At 41.1% G+C, this 17,215-nt stretch overlaps 1 long non-coding RNA gene across 4 annotated transcripts in view; it reads right to left on the bottom strand.

The window, feature by feature from the left end:
- LOC135188129 (uncharacterized) overlaps window positions 1-17,215 on the bottom strand; it is a 186,681-nt gene that overhangs the window by 167,205 nt on the left and 2,261 nt on the right. For all 4 annotated transcript variants that reach the window (XR_010307570.1, XR_010307569.1, XR_010307568.1 and 1 more), the window contains exon 2: window positions 12,665-12,746. This is a non-coding gene — a long non-coding RNA (uncharacterized LOC135188129). The remainder of the gene's footprint in view (window positions 1-12,664; window positions 12,747-17,215) is intronic.

The following is a 17,215-nucleotide window of genomic DNA, read 5'->3' as shown; positions in this document are numbered from 1 at the left end:
GACAATATTCCACTTGTAATAATCACATACTGCTTGGTTAATTTTTTTGGGTTATTTAACCACGCCTTCCAAAATTGCACTAATTTACTCCATCAATCATGGCTTAATGCCATTCTGACATCTTTGCCTTCATTAGCCCCCTGATTCAGTTCACATTTTATGCATCTTTGTTTTTTTTTCCTTTCATTTCTCTTTAAATTTTGGTAAACTCATCAGACTCATAGAAGATCTTACCAAGAGGTCAAGAGTCAGTGCTAGGAGCTAAATCTCCATCTGGCTCTGGAGCCAGGATCTGCAATGACAGATGTCCACATGTGGCCCAGCCAGGAGGCAGCAGGAGAAAGGCTCTTTCCATACTGCCTTTGAGGTCAACATCTTCCTCATCTTCCTGTGTATTAAAAGCATTAGGCTTTTAAAACAGAAAGAAACAGAAGGAAGAGAAGGGGTGTGGCTGGCATTAATTTTCCCTGGAATTCCAAAGGGATGGCTCCTCAGTATTGAGTGAAGCTGAAGGCAGGAAAATAAAGATACCTTTTGTGAACAGAGGCTATTTGCACAGCCTGGGAAGCAAAATGCACCATGTCTTGTTTCACAAAGCATAATTATCTGCCACATTCTGGCAAAGCTCCATCTGTGTGTCCTCATTTTCCTGCAGTGGCACGTATTGCCTAACGTGTATTTCCACTATTCTGCCCTCCAAGGAGGGAAAGCTCCAGAGATCAGATAGGACTGAGCACAGTCACCTCAACAGCTGTGACTGCTAAGGGATGCTGAAATGATGTTAAATGGGAAACCCAAACATCCATCTGTTTAAAAACCCAAACAGATGGGGGTTTAGATGGATATCTAGCTCCTGTCTTCCTCCAAGGATTGCTCTCGTGCATTTGAGAAGAGAAGGCTGAGGGGGGATCTTATCAACCTCTATAAATATTTGAAGGGTGAGTGTCAGGATAAAGGTGCCATCCTCTTTTTGATGGTGCCCAGTGGTAGGGCAAGGAACAATGAGTATAAGCTAGGACACAGAAGGTTCTACCTTAACCTGAGGAGACACTTCTTTATGGTGAGGATGATGGAGTACTGGAACAGGCAGCCCAGAGGAGTTCTGGAATCTTCCTCTTTGGAGACTTTCAAAACCTGCCTGGATGCATTCCTGTGTAACCTGCCCACGGTGATCCTGCTTTGGAAGGAGGGCTGGACTCAGTGATCTCTGGAGGTTCCTTCCCACCCCTACTGTTCTGTGATTCTGTGTCTCCATCTCAGACCTGGAAATTGGTATCGATCCTAACATCCACCCAAAGGGAGACTAAATCCATCTTGATTCATCTGCCCAGGGCAGACTTCAAGCCAGGTGTGGGTGGTGGATAAGCATCACCAGAAGAACAGGCTGGGGGAAATACTGCCTTTGCCTCCTGTGCTCTGAACTAGCAGGTTCTCTCAGTGTGCAGAGCAAAGCTGAGTGAACCCTGCAAGTTCCTTCCCCAAAAAAATGTAAAAAGGAGGGGGGAGACGATGCTATTATTGGTGTTCTATTGTAGTTATAATAAAGAAGTCTGCTTCTTCAGTTTATTTATTGCTGCTTTTCCCTGAAACAACAAATACCTCAGACTGCTTCTGCAAAAACAGTCAGCAGGGAGCTGATTGGCATCATGTGAATGTTATACTTCCCCCAACTAATGCCAAGATTTGAAACCACATGGCAGTTCTCACAAGGATTTGTTACAGTCCTGTGAGGATTGTAGGACCATGAACCAACAAATTATTACAGTAAACCATAAATAGAATATATTCATCCATGACAGAGACAATATTATTCCCCAAAAGCAGAGTAGCATCAAGCTCACTTGCTAAGCTCACCAGCTTAGGCCTTAACTTTACAAATGTAAAAAAGGATAGTAAAAAAATATAATTAACTGATTTAATTTAATAAAACTGAATAATTAGGTTATCTTTTCTTAGCTGCAGTTTTTCATTTAAATCAAAAGCTACAAAGAGAATAAGGCTGAAAATAACTGGGGAAACTGCTACTTTCACTTATTTCAGGATGGATTAAACACTGTGGCATGTTTCTGACCCTGGGTTTACTTTTTTATCTGGAATTTCCAACATTGGTATGACCTCATGCCTTGATGAAGTAAAAGAACCTCCTGTGCATTTTCATTAGCTCATAACCACTACTACTATCAGTGTAAATCTGCCACTCACTCAAGAGGCAAAGTCTGAATGTGACTAATGAAAGCAGAACTAAAAATTCCATTTCAAAAGTGACTTCATCACATACAGTCCATATTATGAAGGTATTTAGGCCCTAAAAGATGCAGACAGGCATATACTGGAATTTTCTAAGGTATCTACCAATTACATTATACACAAAATCAAATTCAAGTAATTACTCTAATGGTCAGAGGAAAGCTGACTTGAGCAACTACTGTTCTACTTTCCAAATCTTGCTTTCAAAATGGTTGATAAACTATTCTTAATTTCAAAGCTGGCCAAAATCATGGCACATAATTCCATTTAATTTTATATTGGTTTGACCATAGTTACCAAAACAAATGCAACAGCACATACACATGTCAGGAAAACTTGGGGAAACAAATGTGGTAGGGAAAAAGAGCTTTGTGATCTGATGAAAATCACCAGAACTCAGCAGTGATGGAGAGGAAGGCTCAGTAAGAGCTGCACAGGGTAGAGAAAGCTCCAAAAGGAATTAAGTTAGTGAGAGTATGACTATTGATGATTTAATGTCCAATAAACTTCCTCAGCCAAATCTCTGAGCAGCACTTGGGAGCATTGACATGAGACAAATGACAGTATTCAAAAGAAGACCAAATTGTAGCAGGCAGACACTACAGAGTTTAAGAATAAGCTGTTGGATCCTGCTGGATTCACTGCTCTGAGATACTGCTCTGAATGGTGTGTCTGTTTCCTTCTCCTTTGACCACATAGGATCCTTCCCTGCCTCTCCTAAGCTTTCTCCTGTGCTACTGCAGCCAAGCAAGACAGTGTTTTGCAAGATTAGGGGGTTATGAGGTGCTGGCAGATGAAAGAGAGTGAAGGGATTTGACAGCATTTGCAAGTATACATGGATAACCAGACAGACTAGGCTCAGCTTTTAACTGTCCCTCAGATTAGCAAGTATCAGCCATGAGTACAAGCAACCACAGAATGTAGCTTTTCAACTCACATCAAATCAGTAATCACAGTATTAGCCCAATTAATAACTCACAAATGTCAATAAAAATAGGTAAGATTATTTTTATCAGTACACCAGGCACACAATGTGTGATAGCAGTGAGAAGCACATCCAATTCCTGGTGTGCAAATACCCCACTGCCTCCAGGATCACATGGCACAGAACTAAAATATTAAGCACATTCTCTTCCCTGGGGAATGCTTGATGCCTTTCATTATTCCAGTTTTATATTCATTATTAATCCTTTCCAGATCATTTCTCAAGCTAATAGCTCAATTCTATATAGCCTTAGTAACTACTAAGAGCAGTGAACAGCTTAATACAGTAATAGTCCTGGACACATCCATTTCCCACACATAAAGGAACTTCAGTGGCAGAGTTACCAGGGGTCTTTCATTTTTATACAAGTGATCTTAAGCACAAAGAAAAGAAAGAGGAGGCAAAAAATTGCTTCTGACATATGATACCTGTTCAGCACAAATATTTGAAGCTGTGGGCTTTCCCTGGCACTTCTCTGTACCTTTTAAAGTTGTACCTAGACAAAGGACACCTGAAATACATGCTCTCCATTTTCATCTCAGGTGATGCGAATATGGCACATAAAACTACTTCTGGCTGTATTATTTAGTGACATGGTCAATTAGGAGTTGTTAAATGAAGTGTTTTACTGAGCAACACCAATGTGTGATAGCTAAATAAGAGGCTACATATTATTTCTCTTGTCATACAAGTATAATAAATGGCAACGTTTTTGTCATAGAATCAACCAGGTTGGAAGAGACCTCCAAGATCATCCAGTCCAACCTATCACCCTGCCCTAGCCAGTCAACCAGACCATGGCACTAAGTGCCCATCCAGTCTTCTCTTGAACACCTCCTACCAGCCAAATCTTTATCAAGCCCTCTTTTAACTAGATCTACATATTAGGCATTCCAGAACACAAGCCTGATGTGGCATGTGTAGACATAGATGGGAAATAGATCATTAAGAGCACTTTTTCCTCTACTGTATGTTCATTCAGGTATTGGCCATCACTTTTATTCCTTGTGCAAGTGTGAGCAAAATCCATATACCTGTGACAGAGCCCTCATCAAAAAGACAACCAGGACATGTCTGCTCTAAGTGCCTATTCAATTGTACCCCAAGCCTATAATTATGAGCTTTGGTCTTCCATATATTCAAGCCTGTAGTTAAACACTTTGTAATCACCTTGTTAGTTGAGTGGGAAATCTTTGCACCTAAGCACATTTAAATGGCTGTGTGCATAAGTGTTGAGGCCTACAGTTTAGCAATGCTGATGTGTTTGCATCTTTTAAATTGTGTTTTCAGGGAGAAAAAGGGGTTATGGTGGCCTTCAGTCCTGACTCACAGTATCTCATCCCAGTAGAAAGGAGGAATAGATCCAAATCAATGCAAAGAGTGAACCAAATCCCTCTGCTTCTGGTAGCCATCTGCTCCCCAGCAAAGAGCTGGCTGGAGGTCTGGAGATCCCAGATAAACAGCCAGGGCAGACACAACAAATTCATTACACCTTGGATATTGATGTGTCTGGGACACATCAAACTCATCTGACTTGTGATGCTGATCTACCGAGTGAGACATTTCCAGAGACCAGATGCTTGCACAGTTCCTCCACTGCAACGGTGGGTAGCTCAGATCTGGGGGTTTCACACCAATACAGATATGCAATGCAAGACACTGTGTATTTCTTACTTCAGGCCTACTAGTGTAAACAAGCTATAAATAGCATAAATTAGAATTCACATAAAGGCTTCTGGAGACTGACTTAAGAATCTGAATCATATTTGTTTTATTTCAGCTTACCTCGTACACCACTAAATAAACAAACAGTGCACCAAACATGTGTAATCTGCAGCAGTACCTAAATCAGTCTTCTTCACTTGCATGCTCTCCTTTAAACTTCTGAGATGTATTTTTATGCAGAGAAAAAGAAATGTTACTTTCATTCTCCTTAAGCCCATTTTTATACTTTTCTGTGATAAATTATTCTTTTAATTTGGAGTCTGGAAAAGAAACTGAAAAGCTATTTTCTACAGGATGAAACATCATTGTCAAAGTAAAATGAAATCATCCAGTTCCACAAATATAGAGGGTTTTTTGTAAGTATAAATGTCTAAAGAAATTCTGGTGGAGCTGTTGTTCTGAACCAGTGCAGCAGGCAGTGACGGTAACAAGACTAACAATGACAGAATCAAGCAGAGATAATTTAGCACATGTATTTTTTTGTTATCACCATGTGATATGTCCCTGGTCTCTATAGTACCAAAGCTGTGGATAAATGTTTTCTTTCTTTCCTCTCCTTCTGCAGGTACACTTACATTTTTCTCTTTAGATAGCAATTACCACCCTAGACACTAAATGTCATTTGTGGGTCAAATTCATTCTGGAGTCAATGCTTCACCTTAAAAAATAGATCAGCCAGAAAAGTATTGGATCAAGTAAAATTAAACAAATTCTGTTGTCATTATTATGGTTAATCAGAGGGTGTTAGGGTTATAATTCAAAAAAGAAAAAATATAGGCCAGAAAGACCATAAAATACTCTGGAAGACTACAAGATATTCTGAAACACCCAGATATTCTGAACTTGGGGAGAACATGGCCCAACAGTCATTCCTCCTGGTGTGTTTTGTAATTCACCTCACTAAGACCTAAGCTGGAAGATAGTATTTTGCAGAATTTGGGCTTTATGGTTTGGTATAGCTCAACAGTAGCTCTTCCTGCCTCCATAAATTAGATTTTCCAGTGCAGCTATTGTAATTATGGATGATGACTGGGATTGGAGTGATACTTCTGTTCACTCTGTATCAAACCCGGAGACACAGAAGTTCAAGAGAGGATCCACGATCCAAGGAATCTTGTCTCAGGAAAAACACCTTTGCCATGGGAAGTTCTCAGTATATGGAATTGTGTATTGCTAAGGATGAGAGAAAACCTACATTGCTTCTCTCCTCAGACAGCAGGATCAGAGAGACGCCACAGGATGTTTAGGCACCAATTTGCTGAGCACTGCTCCAGACACTATGGAGTGTTTCGTGTCGCCTTCTAGCTCAATATATTATCCCTTTGGCATCCTGCCACCTTTGTCATAACTGATTATAATTTCAATTTGATGAAAAACTTTGGACAGACTGCTCTGAGTCATGGCAGAGAGAAACCATATTCATTCTAGAGGTTTAATTTATACCTGCCAAACATTAGGCATACAGTGCACTGAAAAGGGATTCAAAATGATGGATACAAACAAATTTCTCCTGCTGGAAACGTTAAAATGATCTATGATTCAAGGCTCAGTCTGGATTTCTTTGGTTTACTATGTAAATAATTTAAACAGTAAAAGAATTCTGTATTCAAGAGTGGTGCAGGCAACTCTGAGACTGATAAGACAAATCTCTCTCAAAATAAGCATTTACTGGAGAGGACTTCCCAGTAGTGTTATGAAAGGGTTAAAAATGCACACTAGCAAGCTAGGCTACAGGAAGGCAGAGAGAAATCTATCATATAAACATGTCCAGGGAATAGATCTTCCTTTAGAATATCAGCAGCAGCTGAAAGTATCCAGACAGCACGGAAATAAATTGCAAAGTTTTTGCTGCCCAAAGAAGCAAGAATCAGCATCCACGGTAGAAGTGATGCTAAAGCCCTGCAGCATTGAAGAATGCAACTCAAAACCTGGAGGCAACAAAGCAGCTGGGAACGGGCTATGGGATGAATAAAGAAGGCATGCTGCGGGGAGGTGGTGGAGCCACTATCCCTGGAGGTGTTTAAGAGGAGGCTGGATGAGGCACTTAGTGCCATGGTTTAGTTAATCAGAAGGGTTAGGTGATAGGTTGGACTCGACGATCCTAGAGGCCTTTTCCAACCTGCTTAATTCTGTGATTCTGTGAATTCTCATTTTACAGAGAAGACTGGGTGGGTCCCAGCCCCTCACAGTGCATAAAGGCTGAAGCTCTGCATACAAATAAAACCAGCACATCAGCTTTTAAGAAAGAACTCCTGCTCATAGCAAGAGACACAGACATGTGCCAGGAGTTAGGAAAGTTCTACATACAGACAGAATGAACTCATACTCTGGCTGCAGCAAACAATCATTGCTGACCGCAACGCAGCATCAGATAGGGAAGTTTGTTAGGGAAGTTTTTAATAAGTCATTAGGCAATGGCTTTCAGAGACCAGATAATTGGATGTGTCTCTAGGTCACTGACTAAGTAGTGTTACTTCCAGCTACAGAGGAAAAAAGTTACTGTAATTTCTGCAATTAAAAATCAAATCAGTATATACTCTACCTCCATCTAACAAACCACAAGCATTTGTCATCTCTACAATTACAACACTGAAACTTGATCCATAAGCAAATCTCCTAGGCATCATCATCCCAATCAAGTTTAGCTGATCCCTGGAATCAAAACAATCATGTTCCACAGAGCTCCCAGGAGAGCTGGTGCTGTCTGCCCAACCACTCAAGCCACCAATGAAGGCTTCACCCAAGCTGATCACAAAGCAGCCCAAACTCTATTCTGTCCCAAGGCGGCAGCACATTTTGCAGGAGTAGATGGGGATCTGAACACAAGGAAAGCCTCAGGATGTCATGGTATCCAACTCTAGACACCACTTGAAAACTGATGATTTATTAAACTAATCCCCCATTGGTCAAATGCAGTCTCCACTAAGCCCTTTGAACTGTACCAAGCTCTACTGATGCAAATATGACTTGATCCTTCTGGTCTCTTAGTACAGCTCTCCTCCATAAAGGGTTATAACCTTAATACTACCTTAAAAGTGTTTGTCCTGATATAAACATGGCTAATGAGATTTATCCCAGACCCTTGAAAAGAATTGGACACAACCAGTCCATCAGTTTTGGTTGCAGAAACTCATGGACATCCTGTAACATTCTTCTTGCCTTTGTTTTGGCAGGGAGATCTAACAAAATGCCAAAGATGAGCAAAAACAAACCTAAACTTTCCTGTGCTGCAAATAATCAGCTCCAAGCTCTTACTTCTACTGTTTTTCTAAAGAAGGCAGCTCTAGGAACTGAATCCATGTGCACTATTTGTCTTGCTATAAACTATGCTAGCCTGTGAAATTCTTACAGAAACACCAGTGCAGCCTGATCTAATTTGTCTTTTCCTTCCTGACTATGTCTCTACTGGTGTAAACAGAGTCTCAACAAAGCTAACACAGCTAGTGCAATCTTCTAAGGTACCAGTGACTGTAAAGCCATAAACCAAGAGCAACTGCAAAATAAATGCAAACAGAATCCAGTAAAAAACACCCATAAGTGCATCCATAAAAATAACTGAATTAATTATTAAAGTATTTTTATATGCTCTACACTACAAATTGCAAAACTACCTAAATGACTCCAAAATATCCCCAGTGAAAATCCCACACTGCAATTTCCTTCTGTTTTACACCAACTGGACATCAAATACAGTTCATGAGAAGAGAATTAAGGCCCTAACCAAAACAGAGGAGATGGTAGGATCTCTCCAGCACACACTGTGTTGATGCTTGAGTGCCCATTTTGTCATTAAATTGGTCTGTTATATTTTATCTACCTGTCTGCCAGAAAAGACGAACTGCCAAGTGCTCATTAATATCTTTTTATCAGTCTACTAACTGCTAAGCTAAGATTTAACTAGCAATGCAAACAGGCATTGTTATAATGATGACAGCATTGCAGAGATTACATACAGAACTTAAAAGTGTGGAGAAATTTCTTACATTTGTAAAGGAAATGAAATAAATCTTCACCTTTTGTAGTCCTAGAATGGCTGCAGATACAAGGGAGTACAGTGGCCTTACACTGTTTGTTCCTACAGAGGAGCTATCTGTTGGTGAGTTATTTCAACAGCTTTGTCAAGATTGTGCTGTTCTCACTATTTTATGAGAGAAATAACAAATGCTAACATTATTGTTGAATTCCCAACAGCCCCAAGAACCAACAGAGTATTCAGTTGTTCAGTGCACACACCCCCCAAATCCCCTTCTTTACCAGAATAAACAGAGAAATGGCATAAAGGACAGATTCATTTGGCTCATGCTGGAGAATTACTCTTCTTTTTTCACACTGTGGCAGCCTCTAGGAGCCACAGCAGTGGATCCATCCTCACTGGATGAAGACAAATAGAATTAAGAATGTGAATTAAACCACAAGATGCTTAAACCATAAGCCAAAGTACACACCAAGTGAGAAAGAACTATAATACTCTGTGACCTTCTATTCTGCCCACACTGTGCCATCAACAAAGCTATGAATGCTACAATACTTAAACAAAAAAGCCTCAGTGCCTATCTGAGATCTTACTCAGGATCTATCTGTGACCCCACAGGTTTTTTATCACAGCTAAGGGAATACTGACATGACCTGCAGTGGGAAAAACAAGTTAAAAGTTGGCATGACCAAACTCCAAAAGCATGGAATTGAAGCTTGCTGCCTAGAAGGGTTCCTACTGGGAACCCTGAGCTGTGCACAATTAAAACCAAAGAGGAAATGTCAAGAAATATTATTTTTTTTTTAGACAAACCCATGAGTTTCAAAAGCTCACCCAATGTGAATGACTAATGCTTAGTAAACCACCAGTGAAGAGTCTGATTGTATTCCTATGATTTCTACAAGAATTATTTTTGGAGCAACATTTCATAAACTTAATAAGAAGGAAAAGAATCTTATTAACCAGAAAGCTGGTCTACGTTTTGTGGCAATCTTGCTCCAAGCAAGACATAGAGCTGAACAATAATTAGGTATACTAACTACATTATGCATGTCTTGCTTCTTGTATACAAGATTCCATCTGTGAACACAAAAATTACACATTCTTTTAACTTTATCTACCCACTATCATTTTCGTGTGCTAGCAAAAACAAATCTCTCCTTGAGATATCTTGCCTGGAGTCTACCGTAAGTTCTTATTTTAACTGTTAATAATTTCAGCAGTTATTGACTCATAATGAGATAAAAGGAATAATCTGAAATTAGCAAAGGAGATGTTAAGGTTCATCATGCAGCTGTGAAAAGTATATGGCAGATTTATTCATTAACTTAGAAGAAGAACAGTATTGTGGTGCTCTAGATTAGAAGAAAAATAATAAAGTACAGTGATCCACTGAGAAGTGTTTGTAGTACAGTCACAAGTATTTCTTTCAGGGCTCCTTACAGCTAAAAATTCTTTGTTAGTGAAGTGTAATCATGCCCCCAGAAGTGGACTACAGAGGTAGATACTCAGATATTCCTCTGATAGCATAAACATATACATAATGGTGATTTATGACTGCCCTACCATGGGGTGTTTTCACCAAGAGCTTTTCCAGGAACAGCAGATCTGTGTAAGCTACCAGCACAATGCCCCACCTGCAGCTCCTCAGTCCTCACGTGCAGGCAGCACCACATCAGCAGTAAAAGACCCCAGTGGGAGCAGAACTGCAGTCCCCTCATGGGAACAAAACCCTATGCAGGACAGACATTAATTGCAACACCAAACACCTGCCTCTAACTTCAGCAACAATTACATTTAAAAACAATCACATGAGTACAAGTGGAAGGGTCAAATGGCTGGTACATGATTTTCTGTATTGGTGGGACTCACAAGCCATCATGCCAGCTGACAGAGTATAAAATATGTTGTGAAGTCTGCATATCAGTGATATTCGTACCAGTTATAAAGCTCCCTGTCCTAGCAAGGCAGTCTGTAAGTCCTTGATGGTTGTATTCTCACCTGAGGACAGTATTCTGAGCTTAAACACATTACAGTCACATATCTGTGTATTTCACACTGCTGCTTATCTCCCACAACGAAAGAATAGATGATATTAGAAAGAAATTCATCCACAGCAAAGCTAGCAGATGCACTACCACCTGAGGGTTCCCTGGCATTGACTGAGACACAGCTGGATCAGGCAGGTTCTGTGGCAGCTCTGGAGTCAGTAGGCAAAGTTCACCCTATTCCCACCGTCTCCAGAGGCCATTCTTTCCAAGGGATGCAAAAATCACCCTGTGAGGTTCCTCAAGAAAAATGACTTTGCTCACAGAGAACAAAAATATCACAGTCTGGCTCCAGCTTTAAAGGACTGCTTTAAATTTTCATTAGAGATGTGGAATTGCACTGAGCCACCAGAAGCAGATCAGTGGTGCATGGTCAAAAGGACAATCACCAGGGTCAGACTGCATCTATCTAGCCAGATTCATTGTTTACAACTATCAAATAGTTGTTCCTTCTTTTTTCTTTTCCCTGCAGGGCTGCAACCACTCATAAAGTCCTTTAATCAAAAGTATTACGACAAAGATAATTATTCCACATTCACAGAATGTATCATCAGTATGAGAAATTGACTGACCCAGGGAAAGAAATGCAATGGAAGTTCATCTTATCTTCTTAACTTGTCTCTCTGAAAAGAAGTGAAAGCCTGAAAACCATGTGCCTGGTCACCTCTAGTCACACTTCCATAGTTTGAGGAAACTGTCACCAGAGAACAACCAGGAAATTTGGTTTGCCATTAAAGAGTCTCTGCCCCTTGAAGTCTTTTCATACCACAGGTTCAGTTTTGAAAGTAGGGCCATTAAGCCTCCCTACTTCTTTTTCCTGTCCACAGCAGACAGACATTTATAAGGGCTGACAGTAAGTGGTTGGTAATTTTAAGGACTCTCATTGAGATTGAAAAACACCAGAAAAAAGGAATGGCAGACCCAGATATTTCTGTTTTCCTTGCAGAGGGCTTTGAGTCTGATACCCCAGAATTTCACCATGAAGTAAATCTAAGAAACTAGCCCTCGAGAAATAAAGGCTGGACATATGGATGTTCAGCTATAAGTTTATCCAGTGGAGAGGAATACAGGCAGCACAAAGAGACACTGTTTTTTGGGAGAAGATACCATCTCCTGTCCCAACCACTCTTGTGCACAGAACTCTCCAGAGGTGAGGGTGAGGTGAAGGCAGGGAGTGTGCACTGCTGTGCTCTTTGTTGCATACGGACTGCTCTATTTGTTTCAGAGGTGGTACATGTGTTTTTCTTGCTGTGCCTTGCCCACAAAGAGTGAACTGCAATTAAATAGGTGGTGTGATGAAAGCTGTGGCTGGGTGGTCCTGTGGGAGCTCAGGAGAGCTGGACGCCATGAGTCTTATCCAGCAAACAGAAATGAGTGAACCCCTGCAGTGAGCTCTACACCTCCCCAGATCAAGCAAAGCACCAACCTTGGACCTTGTTGGGGCCCAAACTTAACTAACCAAGCAAGGTTTACAAAGTTCCAACAATGCTGAGAGTTGCCCAGTAGAATTCATATTTGCATTAATTACATTTGAAAACACACTCCTAGACCTATATGCAAAACACATGAATACACCCACATTTTTCCCAATGCCTTGAACATAGGAGAGAAATTATGATTTTCTTTGACTTATCCAAGGCAACTGCAGCAATAAAGTATTTAGGAGCATTATTCATTCTTACTCACAAAGCTGAACACCACTGATGCTTATGCACATGCTTGGAATGGCATTTTTCAGATTCTTGCAAGGCTCTTTCAGTTCAGCAATCTGAAAAAAAAAAAAGTGATATGTTTTTGGAAGTCTGCCAGAGTCATGATAAATAATACACTGTGCCTGATAGCTTCAATACAGCAGTTGCCTCAAACTCATTTCAGCCAAAGAGCCTTCCTGTCCTGTAAACACTTCTGCTGGTCTTGTTGGTACATGATACAGATCAATTATTAAAAAGCAGTTGAAGTACTGCATTTCACCAAACTTTTTGGAATATAAACATTTTTAAACTTGGTCCTCTGCTGATGTTGCACACAGTTTCACTTGCATGCCTCAGGTGAAGGGAATTCAAAATGACAGGTCCCCTGCATACAGCAATTGCCGTTTGCCCTTCGCTAGTGTGTTAACTACACATTCAGATGAGGCAAAACATACAAAGTATTTGCATGCAGAGGTTCCTCTCCACACTCATGCATATACAACATTTTCCAAGGTTGGATGCAACCCAAATTGGAGTAGGGAGCTGCACAGCCAAGCAGTTGAGATACATCATTAAATTTAGGAACAAATGCTGCACTAACCAAACCCCTGGAAGGCTGTTCAAGTACATCCATACCTCTCTGTCTCTTTAAAAGTTTTCTGCACAATTATGCTCCTGACTTCTTTTTGCTTTCCAGTTTCAGATGCTGTTGATTTCTTAATTTCACTGTAGAAGAGTTTATGTTGATTCTGGTGTGATGCCCACCAATGTACACAAACCAGAAACTTCCCATTTTTCAGCACAGCAGGCCACAGGTATCAGAATTCACCATCTGGCCAAAGGAGTATTCAGAAGTATCATCATCTCTGCAGTGGGGATATGGGGGAGGTTGGCAGCACGAGGTACTGGAGTAAAATTTAAAGTGTTTGTAAATTAATTTTAGTCACATTGGCCACCTTGCAAACATAAATATAACATCTACAGATCTGCAGATGGAGGAGGTATGTGTTACTCTTCACTCCTTCAATGCCACAACTAACACAATGCAGACGTGCAGAAGCTGGTGCAGGAGTTCTGAACGGTTTTCAGCAGGAGCAAACAGAAGCAGACCAGCAGAAAAGCCTCATTCTGCCCATAAGCAAGCACAAAACTTAAGAGAAAACTGCACAAGGAATAAAGCTAAAGGAAAGCTTTTCTCCCAACACTGATGTCTGAGGACTTGTTTAATGATTAGAATAAGAGGTCTGCTTTTAATTCTCTCTCTGCTGCAGTCTCTTTGACCTAATGCAGGTGATTCCAGGTGGGCCTCCTCTGACCACTCATGTGGGCATCAGTGCCAGAATTACCTAAGGTTGCCTTTACAGTGGACTGAGCCAAGTCACCCACTGGGACAGACACAGTTTGTTCCTGTACTTTAAGGTGGGTAACCACATGTGCTCAAATGCATCTCAGTCTGCAGCAAAGGAAGCATGAGGTGACTGAAGTGACACATTTACCTCAAGCAAGGCAGGTGAGGAAATCTTTAGTATTCTTTGGAAAAAGGCATCAAAAGCAAACACACCACTACAGTGCAGACCAGGACTTACCTGCCACGTGTGCTTGAGGGGAGGTATACCATGAGCTCTGAGACACCACTGGCACAGCAAGTATAAGCTTTTAGCCAGTTTCTTCTGCCTGGCAGAGCCCTTCACTCACTGAGGAACTGCAGTAGAGATGAGTAATGCTGCAATTCAAGTGTGCATCTGCATAGCTGAGAAGGACATGATCCAGACCAGGACAGGCAGAAACCATGTGGATCATGTTTTTTTAGGCAGAGTGAAAGCTTTTTCCAGTGGGAAGTGGAAATGCAAGATGTGAGGAGCATGGAAACACAAGAATGTGGATTGTTGTGTCTAGTCTCCTGCTACTGCAGCCCTGTAATATACCACTTTTGGTGTATTCACTCTGTGAATTCCAGTGAAAGACAAATTACTATTTTAACTGGGTTACTTGTAAGCAAACTCATGTTTTGTGGCTTTTTCCATGGGAAGGTGTGCTACAGAAGCACTGCACTGAGTAATAGAGCTATTCATGAGAAAATACTCAGGAAGAGCAAGCAAGGAAACTGTCCATGCAGGCCATGAATCAGCAAAGAAATGTATCACCACACAGTGACAAGAGAATTGGGGCCACCTAGAGCCAGCAGGCAACCTGCTTACCTTGAGGGGACAGACTTACCCTTATAGTGGTCACTCTGAACTCCTCAGGAGAAGCTGACACTGGCAGTAGTATTTCAACCAGTAATTACCATCAAAACATAGAATCATTCAGGCTGAAAGAGACTTTGGATGGTCCCTAGCCCTGCCTTCTTCACAAAGTGTGATGAAGTGCTCGCAGCCTTAACTGCCTGTACCCAACACCATAATCACAAGTGTGGTACCATTTTCTTCCTACAATAGCAGAAATACCTAAAGAGAGAAACAGCTAAACTGAGGAAGTGTGGTCTGGATGACCACATAATGAGGTGGACTCTGAAATGCTCAAGGGAAAGAAGTCAGTTGGGGTCAATGGGACAGAGTCTAGTTGGAGGCCCTCAGGGGTTGGAACTGGGGCCAGTACTATTCAATATATTCATCAACAACCTGGATGAGAGAACAGAGGGCATTGTCAGCAAGTTTGCTGAAGACACCAAACTAGAAGTGGCTGACACATCTGTGCTGCCATTCAGCATGACCTGAACAGGCTGGATAGTTGGACGGGGAGAAACTGAATGAAATTCAACAAGGACAAGTGTAGAGTCTCGTATCTGGGAAAGAACAATCCCAGGGACCAGTACAGGTTGGGAACTGACCTGTTGGAGAGCAGTGTAGGGTCCTCGTAGACAGAAGGATGAAAGTGAGCCAGCAATGTACCCTTGTGGCCAAGAAGGCCAATGGCATCCTAAGGCGTACCAGAAGGGGTGACTACGAGGGTGACAGAAAACTGATACAAGCTGCCCCGGGAGACTGTGGAATCTCCTTCTCTGAAGACATGCAAACCCCACCTGGATGCATCCTTGTGTGAGCTGCCTTAGGTGATCCTGCTCTGGGTTTAGACTCAAATGATCTCTGAAGGCTCCTTCCAATACCTAACATTCTGTGATTCTGTGTAATTAAGGTACAAATGGATCTGGGTATAAACAGAAATAAGGATCAGATTTCCCTCTTCTTCAAGGAATTCCCTCATTCAGTGTAAGAAAACTACTGACATAAGGCAGATGGTATCATGAGCTTTGACATATTCTTTTCTTGAGACCTTTTTGAACCTGTATGCAACAGTGGCCTGTGCTACCCACATTCTGCACATACATTATATAGCATCCTTAAAAGATAAACCCATTTTGACATCCATAATTTATTCAAAGAGCTTTTCTTCGATCCCTGTTTACAGACTCTTTTTTTCCAAACAGATGGCACTTTTGTAGTGTATTCATTAGTTGAAATGTTCTGATTAATGGATTCTGTGAATAATCCTTGGTCTGTATCTTGAGACTGAAAATCATAACCTTCCAGCCACGTAGATAGTTGAGTTCAGTTCTGTTTTATAAAGTAATCTGGCCTTTTGCTTTGTTTGGAAAATGAGAGGTGAAAGGTTCTGTAAAGTTGCAATACCTTATTTTGCTAGCAGCACTATTCCTGGCTGCGGAACGATGCTGGAACTATCTGTAAAAGCCAGAGAAATGATAGAACAGGATTTCAGTGTCAACTACCAAAGCAACAGAAGGAAGAGCAGCTCCAGCCTGCAGAAGTAATGAAAGTGGGATTACAGTTTTTTTTTTTCTCTATAGCAATGCTAATTCCTCAAGAGGCACAAAGTAGCAGACTTACTTTGAGAATCCTCAGCCAGTTCACCATGCAGGCAGTTTATCACTGTAGAAAAACTACTAGCACACTACTTGCTATCTTCAAGGGCATGTCTCATCACTGATTTCACATGAGTTCTGGGCTCATGAAGGATGCAGGCAAGGCATGCCTGAAGAGTAAAGACCTCAATTTGCCAGAGTAGATTTAATATTGGCCAGAGTTGGTGATCTCACACCTGACTTTTATTTCTGTTATCAATGTCAATAAAGTCCTTGACCTCACTTGAATCTGCCAAATGAGGAAGCAATTTCTACAGCAAGAAGCAAGCAAGCTGCAGGACATTTATATTTATACTGATCATCGAGCAGTAACAATTTTCAGTCATTCTTGCTCAAAACTGCATTTGAAAACTGCTTACTTGCAATGGATAGTTCTGCTGTCTCTCTCCATGGGCTGCTATTGTTCTCCAGGTATTATTGTGATACTGATCTGATGTGATTTAATAATAAGAACACTGCCACAATTATATGGAGTGGTAAAGAGTTCTCCTTTTAGCCATGTTACTGTGCCTTTTCCTTAAAGAACAGATGTAGCTCGTTGAACAATCAGAAGTCATAGAAATATGGGCTCGTGGATTTCTCAGGTCATCACTGAATCCCTGCCCTGCCTTAAGGAATGGTCACACATGCTACAGCGAGTCCTGATAGATGTTTAGCTAACCTCTT

Source organism: Pogoniulus pusillus, chromosome 29, assembly GCF_015220805.1.
Source record: "Pogoniulus pusillus isolate bPogPus1 chromosome 29, bPogPus1.pri, whole genome shotgun sequence".
In the NCBI taxonomy this organism is placed as follows: Eukaryota; Metazoa; Chordata; class Aves; order Piciformes; family Lybiidae; genus Pogoniulus; species Pogoniulus pusillus.
This window is presented reverse-complemented; position numbering and strand designations above follow the sequence as displayed.